General features: G+C 36.7%; 1 protein-coding gene across 1 annotated transcript in view; it reads right to left on the bottom strand.

The window, feature by feature from the left end:
• Positions 1-25,466, bottom strand: part of LOC137245101 (uncharacterized) — a 356,011-nt gene that overhangs the window by 189,144 nt on the left and 141,401 nt on the right. The window lies entirely within an intron of this gene.

The raw sequence follows: 25,466 nt of genomic DNA, 5'->3' as shown, positions 1-25,466 counted from the left end.
TATTAAATTTTTTGTTAAAATTTTACTTTAAAAAAATTTTTTTTTTAAAAGTGGGCATGGTCCTTCTCCGATTTTGCTAATTTTTATTAAGCGTACATATAGTAATAGGAGTAACGTTCCTGCCAAATTTCATCATGATATCTTCAACGACGGCCAAATTACAGCTTGCAAATTTTTAAATTACCTTCTTTTAAAAGTGGGCGGTGCCACGCCCATTGTCCAAAATTTTACTAGTTTTCTATTCTGCGTCATAAGTGCAACCCACCTACCAAGTTTCGTCGCTTTATCTGTCTTTTTCAATGAATTATCGCACTTTTTCTGTTTTTCGAAATTTTCGATATCGGAAAAGTGGGCGTGGTTATAGTCCGATATCGTTCATTTTAAATAGCGATCTGAGATGAGTGCTCAGGAACCTACATACCAAATTTCATCAAGATACCTCAAAATTTACTCAAGTTATCGTGTTAACGGACAGACGGACGGACATGGCTGAATCAAATTTTTTTTCGATCCTGATTATTTTGAAGTCTATATCTATCTCGATTCCTTTATATATGTACAACCAACCGTTATCAAATCAAACTTAATATACTCTGTGAGCTCTGCTCAACTGAGTATAAAAATAACGAAAACTAATAACCCTTATATCTAAACAAATGCGACTGATTGTATGTACTAAAAAAAGTCACCTATCATCAAAAACCAACAATCTGCTCAATACACTTATATTCAAACTCTTCATCTTCTTATTATGCTTGAGAAGCTGCCTACACTTCAACTTCCTGGTGTTTGTTCGACTCGGATGGAAAAATATTTATCATTTGTTACACATTTCTTAGGATTTTGCGCTGTAAAGAACACTTATTGGGTGAGCCATCATGTTGTGTATTGCGCCTGTGTGCTTGTGTGAGTGGATGCATATGTGAACATGGGGTGACATTTTACTTTTGGTTTCATGTAAGTATTTTCGTTGATACACATTTAAAAAGTAATGGGGGGGGGGGGGTGTGTGTGTGTGTGTATGTGTTAGTATTTGGACAGATTTAACAGTAGTTTGCCGTTTTCTGGCGAATCGAATTTTTTCAAGTCGCGAACATGCTATTCTCAGCTTATAATAGGCGGATTATAGAGCGTATATTCTGTTTCAGTTATGGAGGTATTGGGTTTGTCATCTCTGTTTATACCTAGCAATGAGCAGAAGTGTTCCATACATAATTTAATGATGCTTTGAAAGTCGGTGATCAGGTCTTTGCTGTAAGAGTTCGCCAAAGTTTTGAGTACATGTGTCAACCTCCGTATTATCATCGTGTAATGCTGCACTCGTATGTAGCCTTCAAGACAGCGTTCTATTTTCCCATAACGGTATGTTTCTTATTGTACCAGTTGTGCTAAGAAATGAAGTCCGCAGAGGCTATACGTAGTGAAAGAGAAATAACTTTTACTCGTCCCGAACGGTTTAAATGAAATCAAATGGTGACATCAGTTTCATTTGATCAATCCAGCAACAAAGTTTTAGATTGAAGAGCGATGTTGAAAAACTGTTAAGATCATATGGAAGTCCTAAGATATTAGACTCACAATCATGATGAGCGAACTAAATGGACACTACTTCTGGCGTCACATGCTTAATAGTTAGACTTTGTCTGAAACAAAATATACAGAATGTGTTGACTACAGCAATAAACGATTGAGAACGTTGTGTGCTCGTGGTATGCGCTAGAAAGGTCAAAGCTCCAGCTACTAGGAGGCAGAATTGTCAGATCTACGTGCAATCTCTCACCAATTGGCATCAATTTCCTCTAACAGGAGTCCGGGGAAACTTGCAGTTTCAATAGGGTAAAATCAGAGAGATGCGTTATACTGTTTTCACACAGAAACTTAATGATCTCATTTCACCTTCTAATGAAATCGTAAATTTTTTGCTTTCACACAGAAGTAACTGCTCGATTAGTATGAAGGATGAAATGTCAAGCGAATAAAATGACAATGCTATATGACAGACAATAACATTTACTTTGATAAATGACATTTTTAAGCACTGAAAACACCATAAACTAAGAAAGTTAACACTCCCAACAGAGTTGCATTGTGCTTTTGACTTCATTACGCATTCGATTAGTCACTAAGATTGAGCTCAATAAGCGTCTTAATGTAGAAAACTGCCTTTATTATTCAATAAGCCGCCTGTGTGAAAACAGTATTAGAGGCATTGGTTCCACACTGCAATTAAAAGAAAGGTGGATGTCATGTGGGGACACATTACAAGCGAAACATACATTGGGTATGTCTGGGCTGATTTTGGATAAGAAAGTGTTTAACCTATTACAGTATTCGACCCTTTTTATAGATATTTCTGACAAGATACCTGTCGTAAGAGACGATTAAAATACCAGATTCAAGGTGCTGTGTAGCGCAACCCTTCAGGTTGCCAGCGCAATATATAGCTTCTCCAAACCCAATTATCAACCTAACCTATCCGCGGCCAATCCTGTTTCACTAACAGACGAGGCTCTGGCGACCCCAAACTCCTCATGGAACTTAGGGGTGGGTAGGGAGGGAATGGCCTGAAGGTTTAATGTGGCCACATAAATCACTCGCGAGATGGTCGGGCTAGCCCCTTAATGGTCATGTGGTACCGGCGCGTTCCGGATCTGTATCCGGCAAAGGACCATCACATCGATAACACTCCCCAAAGCCTTCGGGGAGCAATCATATCGCTACAACAACAACAGGGCCTTGTCATGCTTCTCTTTTTCAAACGGCTGAGCTGACTTTAATCAGACGTCCGTTGGCATTCCCAGGATTTTGAGTATTCAGCAGAAACTGTTTTCTCGGCATTTCATTTCTTTGCTTTATGGGAAGTATTCTTGCCTCAACTTGTGGGTGCTATTCTGGGGACATAAGAATAAATCCCCTGGTAGTTCCGAGCGCGGTGTTTTGACTAGCCTGTAGTGTCCTCCAGTGTGTATCTTTCAGGCTCAGCGAACATATTGAGAACGCGTAACATACAAGCTTTAGGAGCAATTGCAACTGTAAGACAGTAGGTAGCACTATGCCACGTCCATGTTGCAAATAAGGTCGCCGAGGATCAGGTCGGAGACAGTAATAAATTTCGCGCGTCAAAATCCCATTTAATTTTAACAGGAGTTATAAAGTGGTGTTCTCTTTCTAGGAAGAATGAAGAAGAATAGGATGTATATAAGTCTTTACACCGACGAGTCCAACATAGACTGCGACGTGACAGCAATTGTTCTGTCAGTCTGCCGTCTCAATTCTGCTGGTACCTTCGAAGCAGAAGTTTTCGATATAGAGAGGGCCTGTACACTCCTGTGCGAGGACTTGATGAGATTGTGAGAATTATGCATTTTTTAGATAGTAAAAGCAGCGCTCATGGGCCATAACTACCCCATATCATCATTCTTAGTCATCAGCAACTGCAAGAGGTCGCTTCATGCCGCAGATAACTTCTCAAATGTCAAATTTCAAGCAGTTGAACTCCTCAAGGCAGGGGCTCTTTTATATGCTGTCGAGGCGGTCGGGATGAATTATCAGTCAAAAGAAACTTGATGGATTTACTAAAGTAAACATATGAAATTCATTCTAAATAGGTCAACGAAAGGCACCTTTAGAATTAATGCCACATTCGCGGGCCACTGGCCGATTGATTTGCACGATGACATAACTGGGATCCCTATTTTCAGCAGTTGCAGAAATATCGGCAAAGATTACAAAAAAAAAACCTCACGCAGTACTTATGCGAATGCCTAGCTCAAGTACACAATAGGCCTCAAACAAAGGCAGTTTTGTATGCAAAGAGCTTCGCAAAAGATATCGTGCGGTTAATTGACCGAACTAAGTGATATGAATAGGGTTTCAAATAGCCCTACAAAAGTCTGCCGCAATTTGATTTAGAAGAAAGTGCAGCAAAATTACGCCCATCGTTACTTGCGTCCAGTTCTTTACTATTGGCCCAGCACAGCAAAAAGCACACAACATGAAGCTGCATACTGGCATAGACTTTCTCACTTATTTCGCTTGCGTTATTCAGAAAAAAAAAACCATAAATATTTAGCCTGTTCAAATAAATTGCATTTCAAATAACATTTGCGTGTGAACGAACCACACACATGCGTACTAACAAAATCGTAAGCCTTTGAAAGCTTACATTCAACATAATCTATTTATATTTTCGGAGACACATGATTGCATCGCTCTAAAAAATGTCAAATGGCAATAAAAAGAATAATTCAATTTTACTCCTACAGAATGACGTAAGTTGCAACCAGATTGACGTGAATTTGAGCTACTATAAGCAGAAGCAAACAAGCTGTGGAAGAGCTCACAGAACGAAATAATCACTTTATGGTGCACCATTTTCATTTTATTTTACTAATGCATCTCCTGCTACAATATTTACGCTTAGGTTACGCTTACACAGCCACCGATAAACTGGAAAATTGCAATCAGCTGATGAAATCGGCCGGGCTGGTATTAAAATTGCAACCGATTATCGGCCGGCACCTTTTTTTCTTACATTTTAATTTTTTCCAAAAATACGCTTGCGTTTATGCTTTTATGTGCTTATCCCATTAAGAGCGCCTATTTTGCGCAAAATTAATAAATTTTTCAGTCCATCGCACAAATATTTAATTTTTCACAGTAAATGCACGCAATTTATCGGACGCTACAATTGAACACGCGCGAATTTATCGGCAGTGAACAACGACAACGGCCGAACACAATTCGGTTATCGGTTGAAATGTATACACGCTCATCTAAATACATGTGTTTATTTTTATCGGACGATTACAACCGCCATCGGGCGATGAAAGTCGGTGGCTGTGGAAGCGTACTCTTACGTCATTTTCGCTCTATATCTACTGAGCATAACCTGACAAACACCACTACCTTCTATATATCCTCGGTCCCACATGCTGCTCCGTTTTAAATTCCAATGAAAGACTAACACGTTTTATGTTCATGTAGATAACTAGCATAGTTCTAATCTGTGTAGAAAATTACGAAGCAAGACCTTGCAATTATGGATTTAAGCTGTCCTTAACACAGTGTCTGAATTCGCACTCGCAATGAGTTATGTGCTTAGTAATTGTCACATGATTCATTTAGCCTGAGCTGAAACTTGCGGGACCTCAGGTCAGCTAAGGAAGCTGTTAGTGGTGCTTCGAGTGTAGACATCGCAGCTCCTGTTGGGAGTCACACCGCATGGACTCTCGTGTTCTGGATACACTCAGCTGCATAACTTACATGGAAGACGTTGAGGTGGTATTATCTATCTCAACTGCAATGATTTTGCAATTAAAGCTGGATTGATATGCGATATACATACCTCCGGTAAATATATTTTTAAAAAGAATTGCTGTGACGAGACCCACATGATTTACACCGATTCCGAGCGTCATCTATAACATGAGTGTCACTGAGAAACTTTTCATGACAGAAAAACACTCAAGGGACTTGAAATTTGGTAGTATTTTTCTTAAACAAACAAGGATTGTTTAGGTGGAACTGGCCGGTCCATGAGGACTTCACATAGACTGAATGAGTCCGGAGTGTTACCAGAAAATTTTTTTAACGACCAAACTGAAAAATCCTAATAAAACCAGGACCCATGTTACAAAAGAACTCCATCCCCTTGGCAAATACTAAAAGTTTTCTAGGACTTAAACCACTTGCTGCTTCTAGATCTGACAGCTGTATCACTCCTAATATCGCACTTCCTACATCTGCTATCAATGACCAAGCCTAATTTAAATGCATGCGACGCCAGAAGACAGTGTAAAGTCAGAATACCCGTCATGAGTCTACAGTCCTCTCTCTTTAATGATAGAAGCAGCTTTGTTAGTCTAAGGTTGTAAGACATACACTTAATCTTGGACATTTTTATACCCGAGTTTGGATCCATGCCTTTTCCGCTTAGTCGATCATGTGCACCTCTCGCCTTCTCTTAATCTTGCGCAATCTAATTGGTACGTCTACGAAGCAAGCTTCAAGGGATGTTCGATTTTTAGCTAGTTCGTTCACTTTTTCATTTCCATTTATTCCCATATGCCCTGGGACCAAATACAGATGTATGCTTTTCCGGTCCCGATTTTTTCCATGTATTGCTTACACTCCAATACACTTTAAGCTGCTGTGCTACTTATGCGAGATGTTTGCCTTAATTGCTGCTTTGATGTCAATATCAAAGTTGACGAGGTTTCAGTTTAAGCTTTTTTTCCAGCATTTATACTGCTTTGGTAACGGCTATAAGTTCCGACTGAAAACCGCTACAGTAATCTGGCAGAATGCAGAATCTGTATGACTGCGGAACAGTCCAGTGTACCGCAGACTTTACTCTTTTCACTGCAATTGTTTACATGCGATGTGATGCATGATTATATGATATCAAAAGTTATAGTGTGATATGGTACTAATTCAAATGACTTATTAAAAATGGTTTCCTTGTTACAACTTAACATATCTATATTCCCATGATGACCGCCGTTACTCAGAAATATTGTTTGCAACTGTTATCATGCGATGCGCTTTGTATTGATGCCAACGGATATGGTTAGATGTGATACTAGTGCATTTTATTTTATTTATTTATTCGTAGCAGTTAACTCGTCACATTATCTTCAGTTTGGCTATCTATTTTATCATTGCGGCTGTTGTAGGGTTCGTAGAAATAATTAGATTGCAAATAGCAAAAAAATCACACCTTACACAAAAAGTCACCACATCAGGGATGATGTAACAGCTTAGATACACACAAATATATGAAAATTCTTATGCCGCACCCAGCAATTGACTATCGCCTTTTTAAATTCAATATATGTTTTATACTTAGATAGCGATAGGGAATACCAAAATATTAAATAAATAAAATAAGCAAACCTTACGCTGAGCCAAAAATATCTGATTATAAGTATCTTATTAAACGAACAAACTTTCATGGACAAAGCATTTTACTGACGACTGAATTGCGGGAATTTTTATATGCACGAAAGCAATGTAATAGTGTATTAAAGTTTATATGAGGCTCCACGTAAATTTGTCAATAACTTCTTCAAAATTTCAACAAACTATCTTTCGTTTAGAATAAATTACTTTTTAGGTCCGTATTACGTTTTACGATCAGTGACTGAAAACTATTTTGACTCATGTGATAACCATGCAACTGTCAAACTATTTCTTAAAATTATAATAATTTATGCATCTAATGAGTTTTATTTGTTACTAGTTCGCATATGTAATTAACCCGGTCTACCGTTTCAGAGCTTTTTTAGATTTAAAAAATGAGTTCCGATTTCGGATCGTATACGTCATATGAGCCCTGAACTAATGACAATGCGAACTCACTAGATCTAAACTCTATAATTACTACATGAAAAGGTTGACATTGTTATCTTTATCGTTTGAGTGAAAACGGTTTTGGATAAGTGAACGTAAAATACAATTACGATCCTGAAGTTAAAGTTTGTGTATTTTTTCCATATTAAATATTGGTTCAAAATGCTCAAAATAAAAACTTTATGGCACCTTCTCAAGAAAAGTATCTTGAATATTTATATTTGTTTGAAAAAATGCTGAATTTTGATTTATGGTTAAAAATTCGGGAATCTTATAAAATAATTGATTTTTCCTTTTCACACAAGGCCACTTGCTCCATTAACGAACATACGTCAGAAGCACCAAAAAAGGCCGTGTTTTTTGTATTTGCATATGGAGTATTCCATCCCATTTCGACCAATTTTGAACCCGACCCCTTTAGAATTAATTGGCTGAAAGTTTTTCTTCTTTTTCTAGCTTACGAAAGGCGTTTTTCAGAATTTTTTCATCCAACTCAAAAAAACACGGTTTTTGTTTTCAAAATGCTATAAATTTTTCAAAAATTGTCCGTTTGGGATCTTTTTTTTGAAATTTGTTTTTAAATGTACTTTTCGGAAAAAATACAAAAAAATTTTGAAAGTTTTTTTTTTTTTTAATTAATAAGATCGCGGGTTCGAATCGAGCTCAAGGCCTAACAATAATTTTTTATCATTATTATTGTTATGATAAATTTTTTCTTAATTGAAAAAATTTTTAAATTAGAATAGAAGAAAGAAAAAATTTAGACAACTGCCAAAGCTCGTTGTATAGATCCATTTCGGGAACTGCTAAATTCCTTCATCGGCAACGTTTAGGCGCCGCTGCTATAACCATTCAGCCATCACAGCGGTTTTTTGTTTGTCTTCATTAATCCTACTTCTATTCTGGTTCGTGCCAATTGATATTCACAACACTGCGACATCTGTTGCAGAATGGATGTGAAAATTGGACTTGTTTGATGGCAATGCCGCCATAGTGTCATATTTTATTGACACTTTTTCCCCGTGCTCTGGGATGTATTAACAATTTTTGTTGTTATATCGGCCTACTGATTTTAAGATCGCGGGTTCGAATCGAGCTCAAGGCCTAACAATAATTTTTTATCATTATTATTGTTATGATAAATTTTTTCTTAATTGAAAAAATTTTTAAATTAGAATAGAAGAAAGAAAAAATTTAGACAACTGCCAAAGCTCGTTGTATAGATCCATTTCGGGAACTGCTAAAGTGTCAATAAAATATGACACTATGGCGGCATTGCCATCAAACAAGTCCAATTTTCACATCCATTCTGCAACAGATGTCGCAGTGTTGTGAATATCAATTGGCACGAACCAGAATAGAAGTAGGATTAATGAAGACAAACAAAAAACCGCTGTGATGGCTGAATGGTTATAGCAGCGGCGCCTAAACGTTGCCGATGAAGGAATTTAGCAGTTCCCGAAATGGATCTATACAACGAGCTTTGGCAGTTGTCTAAATTTTTTCTTTCTTCTATTCTAATTTAAAAATTTTTTCAATTAAGAAAAAATTTATCATAACAATAATAATGATAAAAAATTATTGTTAGGCCTTGAGCTCGATTCGAACCCGCGATCTTAAAATCAGTAGGCCGATATAACAACAAAAATTGTTTAATTAATAAGTTTTTCGAGATTTTTCGAATTTAGCCATTTTATTTTTCTCATAAAAAACTTCAATCAATTCTGCAATCATCCCCACTAATCCCGGAGTGGGCCGATTTTTTTATATATTTTTTTTTATTTAATTGAAAAAAAATTTCAAAAATAAAATTTTTTTCAAAAACAAAATTTTTTTTTATCAATTTTATTTATATAACAAAAAAATGTAAAAAAATGATGTTTAAGTATTCTTTTCTTTTTTTTTTTTTTGAAAACTTACATGTTTACTGTGTCAGTCATTAATCCTGGTTATTTTAATCGTAGATTACCATAATATATAAAGAAAAGAATACTTAAAAATCATTTTCTTACATTTTTTTTTATATAAATAAAATTGATAAAAAAAATTTTTATTTTTGAAAATTTTTTTTCAATTAAATAAAAAAAATATAAAAAAAAAATCGGTCCACTCCGGGATTAGTGGGGATGATTGCAGAATTGATTGAAGTTTTTTATGAGAAAAAAATGGCGAAATTCGAAAAATCTCGAAAAACTGAAAAATTAAAAAATAAAAACTTTAAACATTTTTTCCGAAAAGTACATTTAAAAACAAATTAAAAAAAAAAGATTCCAAACGGTAAATTTTTGAAAAAGTTATAGCATTTTGAAAACAAAAACGGTGTTTTTTTAAAAATTCGTTACTTTTTTTGAGTTGGATGAAACAATTCTGAAAAACGTCTTGCGTAAGCTAGAAAAAGAAGAAAAACTTTCAGCCAATTCTAAAGGGGTCCGGTTCAAAATTGGTCGAAATGGGATGGAATACCCCATATGCATCTGCATTTGCGGGTTTTTTTTTTTTTTGTTACATTGCCAATAAGTTCCGAAACACCACGCAAAACTGACTTGATTTTTGACTATATAAGGCATTAAATGAAAGAGTACTGAGATAATTAAGAATGTGTCTTCTGTATGGAAGATTCAGTTCAATAAGGGCTTTATTAAGGAAAACTTGACAAATTATATCATTAACTGTCTGTGTAAAATGGGAACTGAACACCTCAATTTGTGGAAATATAATTTTCAATTCAATGAAATACGAATGACAGAATCAGTGGTGCGCTCAGTTTGACAAAAATAATTGTTTCATAAACTATAAATATACTAAACCATCATATCGGCTTAGTTATGGATTTCGTAAACTATGTGCATGTTGGAAGATGTGTTTATTTTCAATATAAACCCTGAAAAATATGAGAATAGTTCGGTAAGCATTCAGAATTAGTTAGTGAGGATAATGCGGCTAATACCAATTAATTTCTGTATATTGTTTAAAATAGTAATTAAACGCTTTTCATATATATCAATGGATATGAAGTGGAGATAATTGTTATTCCATCCTTCGCCTTTTGCGGTTTTCGGGATTCTCAAGTGTAATTTTTTATGCTTAAAACCATTTTAAATGAGTTTTTTTAAATTAAATGAATAGGAAGCGATGTACAAAATTTATATTGAAGGTTTAATTTTAAAATGAATTGGAACTGATAGTACTGTTTATAAAATAACCGATTATCACTAATCGATTAGTTCTTTGTATTCGATTAGTGGCAGGCTCGAGCAATCGAATAGTTGGAGTTATTGTTAGCCATCTGCAATTCAGATATTTTGCACTTTGCTCCTTTAGCTTACTCAGCAGGCAGCTAGATGAGAAATTCCGTACAAAGCTACATTTCCGGAAATTCGTTTTGTAGCAAATAAAAAAACAATAGTGAATCGCATCCCTTCGTGGCATGCTGGCTTTGCGATGGGCTTGCCCATATGAAGTGCGCCGGTTTGTCAGCAAGAGTGTTTGACGCACTTAATGATAACGATAAGGGAGTGCATTGGGCTTGTTTGAAATGTAGGCCTACCGAAATTGATCTTTTCAAGGTTTCCAAACAGGCCCGAGACGGGTTCACTGAAATAGGCAGAGAGATTTCCGCTTTGTCCGAGAAATTTATGCATTATGAAAGCTTATTTAAGTCTTTCAAAAACTCAAATGTCAACATTCAAGATAATAATCATAAGTCTATCGTTGTTTCCGCTCCGACTATGGATGCCATTCCCAAAGTTCCTCCACACCCAGTTCTTCCAGTCCCAGCTGTGGAATTAATAAATCTGTCCTCACCGAGTCCCTCAGCAGTGCAACCATCGACATCGACTGTTTCTACTGTACCCTCCACAAAAAGGAACCAGGTTTCCCACAACCCCTCTACGGAATCGGATCCGCCGGCTAATAGATTGATTTGCTGTCCCCATTAAAAATGCGATTTTCGTGTCCAGATTCGAGAGAGACACTACAAAAGAGGACATGAAGTCGTACATCATAAAGAAACTTAAATCTGAAAATGTGACTATTCGTAAATTTAATTTTAATTATCCTAGAGACATTTCGTCATTTAGGATTGAGGTATCCGCGCAACACTCTGAAATCATTTTATATAAATCATTTTGGCCGCCCGGTGCTTTTGTACGTGAATTTGAACATAGACGTGACGTAAATATTCCTAATCTTGCTACCGTTCCTCATAACAATACTGCAGCCAAAAACTAAATATTAAATCTTTCCTTCATATATTTTATCAAAATATAAGAGGTCTAAGCACTAAACTAACTGATCTGTACTTGAAATCATTTACAATATCATAGCTTTTACTGAAACTTGGCTAAAGCCTCATATATTTAATTCGGAGGTTCTTTGCAATGATTACCAAATATATAGAAATGACCGCTTGAAAAGAGTTTGAGGTGGAGTATTGCTCGCGGTACATTCTTCTATAACTTCTGCCGAGGTTAATCCATCTGTTATAGAAGCGACGGAATTTAAGTGCATTAGAATCCAGCTGGGAATAGGTTTCACCTATATTGCCATCTGCTATATCCCCCCATCTTCTGATCCCTCGGTGTACAAGAATCATATTTCGTTGCTGAAAGCTATCAATTCAATGATGAAGCCCCTTGATTCTATAATTGTCTTGGGTGACTTTAACCTTCTGCATGTTTCATGGACCACATATGACCATGATATTGTACCTGTTTCCTTCAAATTGTTCAGCAATGACTTTTTTTCCCATATAACTGACCTTTGCTTTAGACAGATAAATATAGTTCAAAACATGTCCGTGGGGGTTCTTGATTTGGTATTTGTTGATGATGCATCAAAATTCACTCTTAGGAGGAGTGAACCTCTTACTGTACCTGAAGACCCTTACCATCCTTCCCTGGAAATAGTTTACGAATTGAGAAAAAGTTTTCGGAGTTGCATTACCACTGTATACGACTCTAGTTTTAGATTTGAATTCGCGAAGGCTAATTTTAATAAACTTAACCAAATTTTATTTACAGTAGTTTGGCCCAAATACGGTGCAGATATTGACAAAAACGTTTCGGACTTCAATACCATCATTCACGCTATTCTGGAAAGACACGTACTTAAGCATAAACGTGTTTCCACTGACATAGTCCAAATATGGTTTACCAAAGAGCTGAAACCTTTAAAAAATAAAAAATGGCGTTCCTTCAAGCTATAAAAGAAGACGGGTTAACAATCGGACTACTTAAAGTTCTCTATATTGTGTCATAAATATTTTGAATTAAACAAGAGGTGTTATAATACCTATCTCTGTACGATGAAAAAGAAAATAACTTGCAATCCAAAAGCTTTCTATGATTTCGTAAGCTCTAAACGTAGGGTGAAAGGGTTTCCTTCTGGTATGAAATACCGTGATGATTTCTCTAGCGACGATCAAGATATTGCCAACTTCTTTGCACAATTTTTCAATTCCAACTATTCCCCTGAATTACTTAATTTACTCGTCTAATGAATACCCGTATCAACTTAAACCAGTTGACGCAATTAATATTCTAGCTCTATCTCCTGAGGAGGTGTTTTAACATTAACGTCTTTGAAGGAATCTTACAAATACGGTCCTGACCTTATTCCCACATGTTTTCTTTAAAAATGCGCTGAACATATTTATCAGCCCCTAACTGACTTATTCAATATGTCCCTAAAACATGCAATTTTTCCTGCTGCTTGGAAGGAATCTTTTCTAATACCTCTTCATAAAAACGGCAGAAGGTCATGTGTAGAAAATTATCGAGGAATTGCGAAATTGTCTGCCATCCCAAAGGTATTTGAAGCCATTGTTACTAATCAGCTAACATTTTCCATTTCTACGTTGATTACAGATTCACAGCACGGATTCTGTAAAAGCAAATCTACCATTACCAACCTACTTGAATTCACAACTCATGTTTCTAATGGATTTAGAGAAAATCTTCACACCGATGTTATATACACTGATTTCAGTAAAGCTTTTGATAAAGTTTCCCACTCCCTGCTTAGCCACAAGCTTGATCGACTTGGCTTCCTACGTGGTCTCACCCAATGGATCTCTTCGTATCTCTGCGGTAGAACGCAAAGAGGAATTTTTAAAAATACTCTTTCAAATGTTATTAATGTTCCCTCTGGCGTCCCACATGGTAGTCATCTCGGTCCAATTCTGTTCTTGCTATTTATTAACGATATCTGTACCACAATAAAATATTCCAAAATTTTAATGTATGCTGATGATGTAAAACTTTTTAGGTCCTATGCGTTTATTGATGAACGTCCCTTGCTTCAAGCGAATTTAAACTGCTTAGTTGGTGCAACACAAACTCAATGCCGCTGAACCTCAATAAATGTAAATTCATGTGCCTCTCTCGAAGATCTTTGCCAGCAGCCTCTTACGTAATTAATAATTTTTGTCTTGCAGCAGTAAATTATTTTGTTGACTTGGGAGTTACGATGGATGCTAAACTTAGTTTCAAACATCATATTATGGCTACTGTCAATAAGGCTAGAGGTATTCTATCATTCATGAAACGATGGTCTAAAGAATTTAGTGACCCTTATATAACTAAAGCCCTTTTTACCACATTAGTTAGACCTACACTAGAATACGGATCAATAGTCTGGAATCCGCGATATCAAGTTCATGCAGATAGACTAGAGTCAATACAGAAGCAATTTTTACTTTTTTCTTTAAGGAATTTTCATTGGGCCTCTGGGTATAATCTTCCACCTTATACTAGTCGGTTAAAGCTTATCCATCTTCCAACTCTCGCAAGTCGTAGAGAAATGCTAGGTGTATTATTCATGGCTAAACTACTGAATGGACTGAACGAAGTAAACTTCAATGTCCCATCACGAGTGTCAAGACATTACAAACCTCTTCTTTTGAGGCAGTGCAGAACTCATTTCGAATTAAATTAACCTTTTTGGTGTTTGTGTCATGATTTTAACCCTCATTCGAACTCGTTTGATATAACAGATTCACTTTTTACTATAAAGAAAACTCTCCTATCCTACCTTAACTCGTAACAAAATATGAAAAAAAAAAAAAAAAAATTATATAAAATGTTCACTTATTTAACAACGTAGTATATGTATTATTTCCAACTGTTATGCATAATACTCAGCTGATGATATTTATTCTGTAGCTGAGCAGTTTTAGATCTCAACGCTTAACAAACCTCCGCCTATCAACAACTCCGCAAAAACAAAATCCGTGCGTCATGAGGATGCGCCACTCGTGTCGTTTGGGCGGGCTTTGGAGGGTATTTATCCGTTGGGTTTATTATTATTATCACATGCAAGAACAAAATAAAATTAGCACCTAAATCAAATCAAACTGTATATACAATATTTACACAAACAAACGACAAAATCAACAAAGAACAACAACACAATGTAGTATACCAAATCCAATGTAATGGGAGCGCAGGAAAAAATTGCAAACAAATACACATTGACTTGCAGTCATTGGTCGGAAAGCGCCAATAAAAACAAAGCAATTACTTAAATATTTTTTTTTTAATTTTTATGACCAAATATTGAATTTATGATATAGTCAATATTTGAATAATCACAGTCAATCGTTTGCAAGATATGTTGAAATCGAATACCAGATGGTCTTTTACAGCAGTGCAAACGTTGCTACTCGGCTAGTCAGACAGTCGATTAACCGAGTAATCGAATCTAAACAAGAGCCATAAGAAATAGTCATAAGATGGCTATATCAAATGTGACAGTTATGACAATTTTGATTAAGTTATTCTAAAAACAGTGCATCATATCAAGAAAAGAAAAGTGATAAGCAAAAGATAGCACTTGTTATTTGTTTATGCCACCTTGTACTGGTCTCACTCTGCATAGTACGAAAACGGATACCACTACTGCTGTATATGTCGAAAAAAATATAAAATTACGCTTTACCGCCGCTGCCTATTAAAAAAGTAATAATAATTTTACGGTAAAACGCTTTACGATTTTACGCTGTTCGGCTTTTACGCCAACACGTTGTTACGCTTGTATTTTTAATTTTAACGCCAATACTCTTAGATAACGATAGCCTTCGTGGTGAGGCGGTATCGTGCTCACCTATCACACTAAAGGTCCTATGTTCAAGGTACGGAAAAAGCAACATCAACATTTTACGAAAACAATTTTTCTAAGTGAAGGTGCCTCACGACAGTGGATTCGGAAAATACTCCAAGTGTTTTTATGCCATATCCACCAGGTTGTTACAAATATTCAATAGAAGCTAAACGCTTTTAACCTTATATCCGTCTGAATAAATTTATAGCTAAATTTAATTATATGAGTACGACCATGATTATGCCTATGATGTTTTACGCTACTACGTGGTTGTGCCAATATTCCGAAATGATTTTACAACTTTTAGGCTAGCTTCACGTTATTGCGCTTATTCTCGCTTAGTACAACAACAAAAATTTTACGGCCCTCATAATTCGGTCATACATTTTAAAAGTAGTAGGCAGGGAACATTTTTGGTATTATTTTGCCACTTTTTTTAACACCTTAGTAGTGTAATGTGTGAAAAAAGCCAAACTCAATACATATCCACATTAGAAACGTAGACATGGAAGAAAAGAGAAGAGAAAACAGGATAACTGGAAAGAAAAAGTAGACGAAATTGGGAAGGAAATAGGAAAAATAAAGAGAACAAAAGGAACGTGGAGATTGGGTGTAAGTTAAGAATAAGAGTAATGGTTTGAGGCAAAGTAATAAAAAGAGGTTAACAGGAAGATTGAAAATGATGATAGGATTAAGAGAAATAGTGAGAGTTAGACATGGAAAATAGCAAGAGCGGGAAGGGTAAGAGGAAAAGTGGGAGGATTCAGAGATGAATGCTATGGATAGGGAAATAAGGGTAAACTAGAAATGGCAAAAGGGAGAGGAAATAAAAGAGAAAGAGGGTTAGAGGTAGGTGGATAGATAGAGAAAGACAGAACAATATTTGTCCGCTTGTTTGTCCAAACCTTTCCAGGGTTGGCCAAAGCTGTTTAAAATAAAGCTCTTATAAGCCAACATTTTTTGTTTGTCATCAGATAAATCTATAAGCTCTGATTTGTTAAAGTATCGTTGCTCTAAAGCCTCTGCCGCTATATATTTTTACATCAGATACCGCTTTCTTCTCCAAGAGTCTACCTGGAAGCTTATGTTGTTATTTTGTCGAGCTTTCGTATTATAAGCCTAGCAGACGCATATCCGTAACTTGTGCTAGATCGTCAATCAGCTTATTGACGTCAGCAGTATGTTTCCATATTCCTCAGTTGTAAACAAAGTGATACTCTGAAAATCCAACCATTCAGTTCAATTGACTAAAACTCTTCCATTTCCTCACAGAAAAAGGAAATAAACCCTCCCACAAAAGGAAAAACTGACCGCAGGCGTTATTTTTCTGCACGTTACTTCATATTTCAGAAAGGCATTAATGTAGTATTTATTTACAATACTCAAAAAATCAAGGCTGCAGATAAGTAGAGAAGCAACACTTAAATTTATTAGGACGGGTTTTGCCTGTCTGTAACCTGTCTGGTTTATTCCGTCATATTCCACGCTAGAATAGTAAAAACATTATATTCATTTGTATTTTGCAACAATTAAAAGATAAAAATTGTAACAATTGTACTCGAAAAATTTTAGTTCCTGACTAGCTAATCTGGCACGACTCTCTTTAGAAATATGTACCGAAATTGTTTGTGAGGTAAAACTTCATTATGTCAGCACATGGATAAAAATATAAATAAATGTAAGGCGCGGTAACCTCCGCGGATAATTTAGGCCGAGCTTCTGTTCTCATTCACAGCGTGCTCCTTTTAGTTTTTCCGATAAGAGAGCTTTCATGGCAGATATACACTTTGAGTGCTTGCCAAACACTGCCGAGGGGCGACGCTTAGACAAATTTTCTTCTAATTGAAAAAAAAAAACTTGTTTCTAAAATTTTGATGCTACTTTGCCCTGGTCGTGAACCCAGGATCTTTGGTATAGTAGGCGGAGCACGCTACTATCACACCAAGCCGGCCGCACATCAGCACATAGATAGGTATGTTAATATTTATTCAAATTTGTGAAACTTTCTATGAGTATGATAGCACTGAAAAATTTCGTAAATACACCTACATCAATACAAACATCAGCTTGTATTTAGATGAATACATGGGCATGTATACAATTTGACTGCTTTAAAAATGGAATTTTTCTTTGGCTTGTGGGTTGCCCAAATTAAGTTGAAAAACTTGCAAGACCACAAACTTTGTATATTACATGTGTTCGCTCTAATCGTTTGTGATATTTGTGGCAAATAAGGTAAACACTTGAAAACATACATATACAGTTTTTACCTAACAATATGCATAACTTTTAGCCTATAGTTATTTCTTTTAATAAAAGGCTTTTGCGGTTGTATAGGTCTTCATTAAAATGGACACAAATGTAGGTATTTGGTGCTCATATGAAATTCTGAGAAATAATTACAAACTGAATCCAGCCCGTCCAGGAAAATGTTTACATATATTTGAAAGACCCGCAACGAAAAATACATATATTTATTTTAGAGAGTGTATTAAAGCGAAACTTATAAACCAATAATGCCCACAGATTTCATATGGGTGAATAAATTAAATGCGCCGCTAAATAACTCTATATTTTTGTGTGTACCTAAGTATTTTTATAAAAATTTTCATTGAAATTTAAAGAACCGAATATGAGTTAGGATATGTTTCTGAATGTATTGTAACATAATTGTATTCGACAAGACCTAACCAGCGAACTTGTTGGACTTTTTTGCTCTTAGCATATCGGATAAGTTCTAGAATCTTTAGCAGATATTTTCTCTTGATTACTGGAATTGTCATTCAAGGTTTAAATATAAATAAATACAAGGCACGAAATACTTCCAAAGAGGTTCAATGAATGGCTCAGCTAATCAAGTATGGGAAATACTTCGATTTCGATGCAATCGCCACTACTGTTACCTTTGAATCACTCAATTGCATAGCAAAATTTTTGAAAAAGCAGTACGATTGTTCTCAGAAATACAATAGCCCAAGTATAATGTGAAACTAATTTATCGTGATGTTGTTTGACAAGTGTTGACTTTACTTTTCAATCGCCAGCTCAGCGCAAAATTAATACCCTTAGGCTTTTGTTACTCGCCATTTGATTTCTTAACTGCATTGGTTTCGTCTGTATATGCTGGTTTACATAAAGACGAAGTCCTAGAATGCCTGCTAAGGCGTGAATGTGCCAATTTTTTCCTTGAATAACAGCAAGTGCTTCATCTCACTTAGCAACAAATAGCATCTAATCCACCATTTAGGAATGGAGATTGCAAAAATTGGTATATTGTAGAAAGCGCGAAGCGAAGCTTAGAGAATGCCCAGGACCAACGACTAATGTCACTGACACTGCCTCTTGCAAAGAAACTACGCCCGCTGTAGAGGTCTTCAACTTTACGCGATGGCCTAGTGAACCAACACAGAGCTACGCTTCCAACCTTGCAGTCTGCGCTTGCGATGGGAACAGCAGCGCTGCTCAACGTAGAAACATTGCGTTGGCATTGACGCTTGCTCAGCTAAACCGTGTGTGTGTGTGTTGCAGGTAGAAATTTACTTGCGAAATTTTGTTTTCAATTTTTACTTTTGATTTTTAATTTAATTTATTTTTGATTTTTTTTATCTTTTTTCTTGTTTTTACCTTTATATAAAGCTTCGCCTGCCGTTAAAGTCCTTGTGGTTAGTATTCTTTGTCGAAAGCTTGTACTTTATTAAACACTGGTTAGTTAAGTCCATACTTTTGATGTTTGTAAATGTCTATTCATTGACTTGGTTTTAAAGTTTTCAGTGATTAAAAAAATAAAATATTTTGCAATATAAATATGTAATTAAAAATGGGAAACAACTCCCAAGATTCATTATAAATATACAGTTAATTACACGAAAATGGCATGGTCCAGCGGGTTAGGGGGCTTAAAATATACCCGCGGTAGGTACGCCTGCCCTAATAAGCGACTAAAGTGCCAAATTGATTCAAAGGGTTGTGTAGCGCAACCCTCTCAAGGGGTTGACAGCGCAATTTATATCCACTCCAACCCAATTGTCAACCTCACCTACCTGTGGCGAATCCTGCTTCATTAACAGCCGTGGCTCTGGCGACCTCGAACTCCTGATGGATCTAGGAGGTGAGAGAGAGATATGGCCTTGAAGGTTTCATGTGGTCATACGAAATCGTTCCCGAGATGGTCGGGCTAGTACATTTATGGTGCTTGTTACCGGAACGTACCCGATCTGCATCCAGAAAAGGACGATAACACTTCCCAAGACCTTCGGGGAGTCTTCTTATAGCTACAACAACAACAAAAACAGGGTCCATTTTCAGTCAATTAAATAAAGATTTTCTTCGTTTTTCGCCGCCATGGTGTGGTGGTAGCGTGCTCCGCCTGCCACTCCGAAGATCGTTGGTTCAACTACCGGTCAAAGAAACATCAAAAATTAAAAAAAAAAAAGTTTTTCTAAACGGGGTTGCCCCTCGGCAGTGGCTTGGCAAGCACTCCGAATGTATTTCTGCCATGAAAAGCTACTCAGCAAAAACTGATCTGCCTTGTAGATACCTTTCGGAGTCGGTGTGAAATATGTAGGTCCCGTCGGTGGTATATCGCGCCAACTATCAATTTACCTTTTTTGATAGTTCCATCTCGGCATTTTCCATGCACCTAATTCAGTTAAGTCTTCCATTTCTGCTATGAATTTTGAATAATTCACTTGCTATATTTCCAAAAGGGCAAACAATTTCAATTAATCGTAAAAATTGACAAATAAAAACTATAGAATGTTTCATTCTGCTGTCCACTTAGCCTCAGGGAAAATATTTACGAGAAGTTAAGCAGTGGGCGGAATTTACTGTCGACTCGCAAGCCCAACCCATGTTGTAGAATTGAGAGAATTCAAAAAATTTTTCTTAAATATGCCCTTCGCCCGTTAAACTTTTCGGAGCCGATTCCTTCCTACTCTGCACGTCTTTTACTTTTAAGCCTCATGTCTTTGGAAAATCGTAGATCTATACTGTGCTTGTCATTCATGTATAATGTTATTAATGGCTACATTGATTGCCCTTATTTGCTGGAAAGGATTCGATTTAATGTTCCCCAAAGATATCTCAGAAATTCCTTTCCATTTTATTACGATTATTTCAGAACGAATTACGCTGGTAATGCTCCCATTACGCGTGCTATTCGGGAGCTTAACTCAATAAGTAATTCCGTTGCTCTTGATTTTTCTATACAAAGAGCTGAATTTATGAATATTTTGAAGTCTGCTTTCTAAGTAAACCGATTACTTTTAGGCATAAGTATTTTTTAAATTTTCCTTGTATCATAGTCTGTAAGGATTAAAATTCATAGACTTAAACAAATAAATAAATAAAATGCGGTAGGTAAGGATAAGTGCCACTCCGAAAAAAAAACTAGTGAGCTCAGTAATTTAGTGCTTGGAGTTTTCTCTGCATGGATGTTATGAAAACTTTGTATGTAAGTATAAATATATTCTAAGAAAATCGTATGATGTTCTTTTATGAAATATTTTAAAACTTATACCAATAAATAAATTTCTGATGAATTGGCATGAAATGTAATCAACGAAGTGGTTTCTTTTTATATTTACTGCGAAATTGGAAAAAAAATTTAAAGGTAAAGTGCAATCTTGATGTTTATTTTACGGTGCATACAAATATACAAAGTAAAACCTACAAAGCAATGTATAAGTTGAAACGGAAGAAGCGTTCCTACATACTTTAAGACAGCACGAATCACCTAATATGCTCGATGTCACACTCAGTGTGAACAGACCATCTCATCATCATAATTAATTCGAGAAGTAGAGGGCTCCCCGTTCTCTGCTTCCAAATGCTGATAGAAATACTTTCTTGGCCAGAGCGTCAAGTCCATTCGCATAACATGACTCAGCTAGCGAAGCATTTCGGCTTTTAATCGTCAACTATCTTCTAATCTGCGTAGAACTCATACAGCCGGTACTCGCCGTCGAAATTACGGATAGGACCATACACTTCCCGGAGAAGTTTTACCTCTAACTCCGTTCATGATTACGAGCCCTATATCAAGACAATATGAACGTCTTATAGATCATGAGTTTTGTTCACCGAGAGAGATTTTTACTTCTCAATTGCTTTCTCAATACAAAGAACCACTTATTGTTTAGAGTTATTCGCCATTTTATCTCCAGCATGACCTTGTTTGTACTTTTAAAAATAGGTTTCCCGATCAACGAATTCCTTCGCACCTTCGAATTTATGTATATCCGCGGATAGTGACGTGGCTACCAAGGCGAGAACACGATGATACTTTTTTCGATGACAGCAAATATCTACTCTTGCCCAACTTACCTCAAGATCTTTTTATACTCAGCTGAGCAGAGCTCACAGAGTATATTAATTTTATTCGCATAACGGTAACCCGTAACGGCATAAACTGATCGAGCTAGATATAGACTTCTATATATGAAAATGATCTGGGCGAAAAAAGAAACTCATTTAGCCATGTCAGTCCGTCCGTCCGTCCGTCCGTCCGCCCGTAAACACGATAACTTGAGTAAATTTTGAGGTATCTTAATGAAATCTGGTATGTAAGTTCCTGGGCGCTCATCTCAGATCGCTATTTAAAATGAATGAAATCGGACGATAACCACGCCCATTTTTTCGATATCGAAAATTTCGAAAAGCCAAAAAAGTGCGATAATTCATTGCCAAAGACGGATAAAGCGATGAAATTTTGTAGGTGGGTTGATCTTATGACGTAGAATAGAAAATTAGTAAAATTTTGGGCAATGGGCGTGGCACCGCCCCACTATTAAAAGAAGGTAATTTAAAAGTTTTGCAAGCTGTAATTTGGCAGCCGTTGAAGATATCATGATGAAATTTGGCAGGAACATTACTCCTATTACTATATGTGTGCTGAATAAAAATTTTCAAAATCGGATGACGATTTTTAAAAGTCAAATTTTAACAAAAAATTTAATATCTTTGCAGTATATAAGTAAATTATGTCAACATTCAACTACATTAATGATGTGATACAACATACAAAAATAAAAGAAAATTCCAATTTGGGCGTGGCTCCGCCCTTTTTCATTTAATTTTTCTAGAATACTTTTAATGCCATATGTCGAACAACAATTTACCAATCCTTGTGAAATTTGCTAAGGGCATGGCTTCTATATCGGTAGCTGTTTTCTGTGAAAATGGGCAAAATCGGTTGAAGCCACGCCCAGTTTTTATACACAGTCGCCAGTCTGTCCTTCCTCTTGGCCGTTAACGCGATAACTTGAGCAAAACCGATATATCTTTACTAAACTTGGTTCACGTACTTATCTCAACTCACTTTATCTTGGCATTTAAAATAGGCGAAATCCGACTATGACCACGCCCACTTTTTCGATATCGAAATTTTCGAAAAATGAAAAAATGCCATAATTCTATACTAAAAAAGAAAAAGGGTGCGACATGGTGTTTGGATTGGTTTTTTGACGCAAAATATAACTTTGGATAAAACTTTGTAAAATGGGTGTGACGCCTACCCTATTAAGTAGAAGAAAACGAAAAAGTGCTGCAGGGCGAAATCAAAAGCCCTTGGAATTATGGCAGGAATACTGTTCGTGGTATTACATATATAAATACATTAGCGGTACCCTGGTCCACATTTTGGTCGATATCTCGAAAACGCCTTCAGATATATAACTAAGGGCCACCCCCTTTTAAAACCCTCACTAATACCTTTAATTTGCACATTCTGGAGTCACCCCTGGTCCACCTTTATGACGATATCTCGAAAAGGCGCCCACTTATACAACTAAGGCTCACTTCCTTTTAAAATACTCATGAACGTACAAACACATTCTAGAGTCACCCCTGCTCCACCTTTATGGCGATATCTCGAAAAGGCGTCCACCTATAGAACTAAGGCATACTCCCTTTTAAAATACTCTTTAATACCTTCCATTTGATAGCCATGTCATACAAACACATTCCAGGGTTACCCTAGGTTCATTCTCCTAAATGGTGATTTCCCCTTATTTTGCCTCCAAAGCTCTCAGCTGAGTATGTAATGTTCGGTTACACCCGAACTTAGCCCTGCTTACTTGTTTTGTTTGCCTCCTATAGCAGAACTAGAGACATCTTTGTTAAGGCCTATGTTACGGATACATTCAGCATATACCAGCAATTGTACTCTTCTAAATTAAGGTGTACCATCGGTGTTAAGATTTGGTGCTAGAATTATCGTCTCCAGCATAAGACCTATTATATCAGCCAGCACTGTTTGTTACTTCTAAGCCTGCGTCTTTCTTTCTTCTTCGTATTATTTTTAGACCTATAATCTTTCTCTTTCTAACAATCAAATCCCAAAAATAATGGATGTGACGTTCGATAATGACCTGCATTTTGGCGAGCTTGAGCTTGGTGCGAAAAAAAAGTAAACGTTCATAGGTACTCATAAAACCAACCGTTTGTGTGCTACGCGTGTTAGATCTGGCTGCCGAGCTTTGAGGAAATACACTGGAACAAACTCTGCTAGTAAAAACACCGCCCCAGAAGTGCCACGGGATTTCTGCTTATGTCGGCAGTTTCTGTTAAATATTCAGAAACCTAGTATCCTTACAGATATCTGATTGAAGAGGATCCGCCTGCCAGGGACTCTGTCAAGGTACTCGGAGCACAAAAATTCCGCCTTTTTGATAGAAATAACATGAAAAGACTCATCCACAAAGAGTTGGCAAATCAGTATGCCGACAAATGTCCGGTTAGCCCCCTCCCATGGAACAATACCCGAAAATCGTAATTGAGGAAAGTAGATTTTGATCTGAATACTGAGCATGATCTGCCTGACACCTTGCACTAGGTGGTTTACAGTACTTAGTAACCGACATCCCGCCACCTTCGAATGAGACGAAACGGGGTAGATGCAAGCCGCTATATCGCTCAGCTACATGCACTATGGAGCTCGACAAAGCACTCGACAGGGTGCCTAGCCTTGTGAGGGCGTTAAACTGTTTCTTATTAAAATTCAACTTTGATATACGCAATATATGACCTGCATGTTATGTGACTCGACATGACACCAACGATCTTTTCATATGCAATATGGAGACGACGGCTCTGCCATTTATGTGTCAACCCTGTTGAAACTGTAAATTTCTTTGTGCTTCAGTTATCGATGGGAATTTGAGAGTCATCGCACCTGTTTAATAGGGTGTAGACTGCTACAGGAATAAGATGGTACTTCTCCTCCTTCTATCGTTGAGAATTCCGAGTTTTAAGCGAGTTGTCATCTCTACATCAACCACTATCCGTAGACATGACTATAGGTTAAGGTAGGGGGACGTAGCTATAGCTACTTAGATAATCGTTGCATAGCAACCATATAATTTCTAATGAGACCGATCTGAATCTTGAATAAATCGTCCGGAAATGTAAGTGAGTTGTGACCGAAATAGTTTCGCCTAGTTCTGCCAAATCTGAACAATGGACTCGAAGATTTCACTAAATCATTTTCCATATAGCTGCAGCAGGTGGGATTTTCATTGTATTAAGACGTTCCGCATGGATTCGTATGGGACAGCACCCTGTCAAACCTCAGTGACCGTTCAAAGTTGAGCCATAGTGAACGCAAAAGTTTTGGCAGATCTCCTGCAAGAGAAGGTGTACACCCAAAGTTTGCTGAGCCGACTACAGCCCCTCATTGCAAGAGCAGGCCACAGGTGGCCAGCGGAATCCCTAAATCCATACAGCCATCTTTATCCTATTCAATTGTACCGATGCGGGCTAAGAGATCCGCTTGACAATTTTCCGAGATATCACTAATGCCCAGTTTAAGATAACCTTAATCATAAAAAAGTTCGATGCAATCGCAAGCGAGGTCAGCTACTTCCAGACCACGCTCTATTGTACTAATGTTGAACTTAAGGACTTGATAGCCGGTTGGATATCAGAGTGTATAATTAATTCTTTGAACGTAGTATCATTGAATAGCATTTCATCCACCGCATCCTTAATCGCACCAACTTTCGTTTCAGCAACCT

Source organism: Eurosta solidaginis, chromosome 3 (assembly GCF_040869045.1).
Source record: "Eurosta solidaginis isolate ZX-2024a chromosome 3, ASM4086904v1, whole genome shotgun sequence".
Classification (NCBI taxonomy): domain Eukaryota; kingdom Metazoa; phylum Arthropoda; class Insecta; order Diptera; family Tephritidae; genus Eurosta; species Eurosta solidaginis.
The sequence above is the reverse complement of the archived record's forward strand: the minus strand, read 5'-3'. Positions and strand labels throughout refer to the sequence as shown.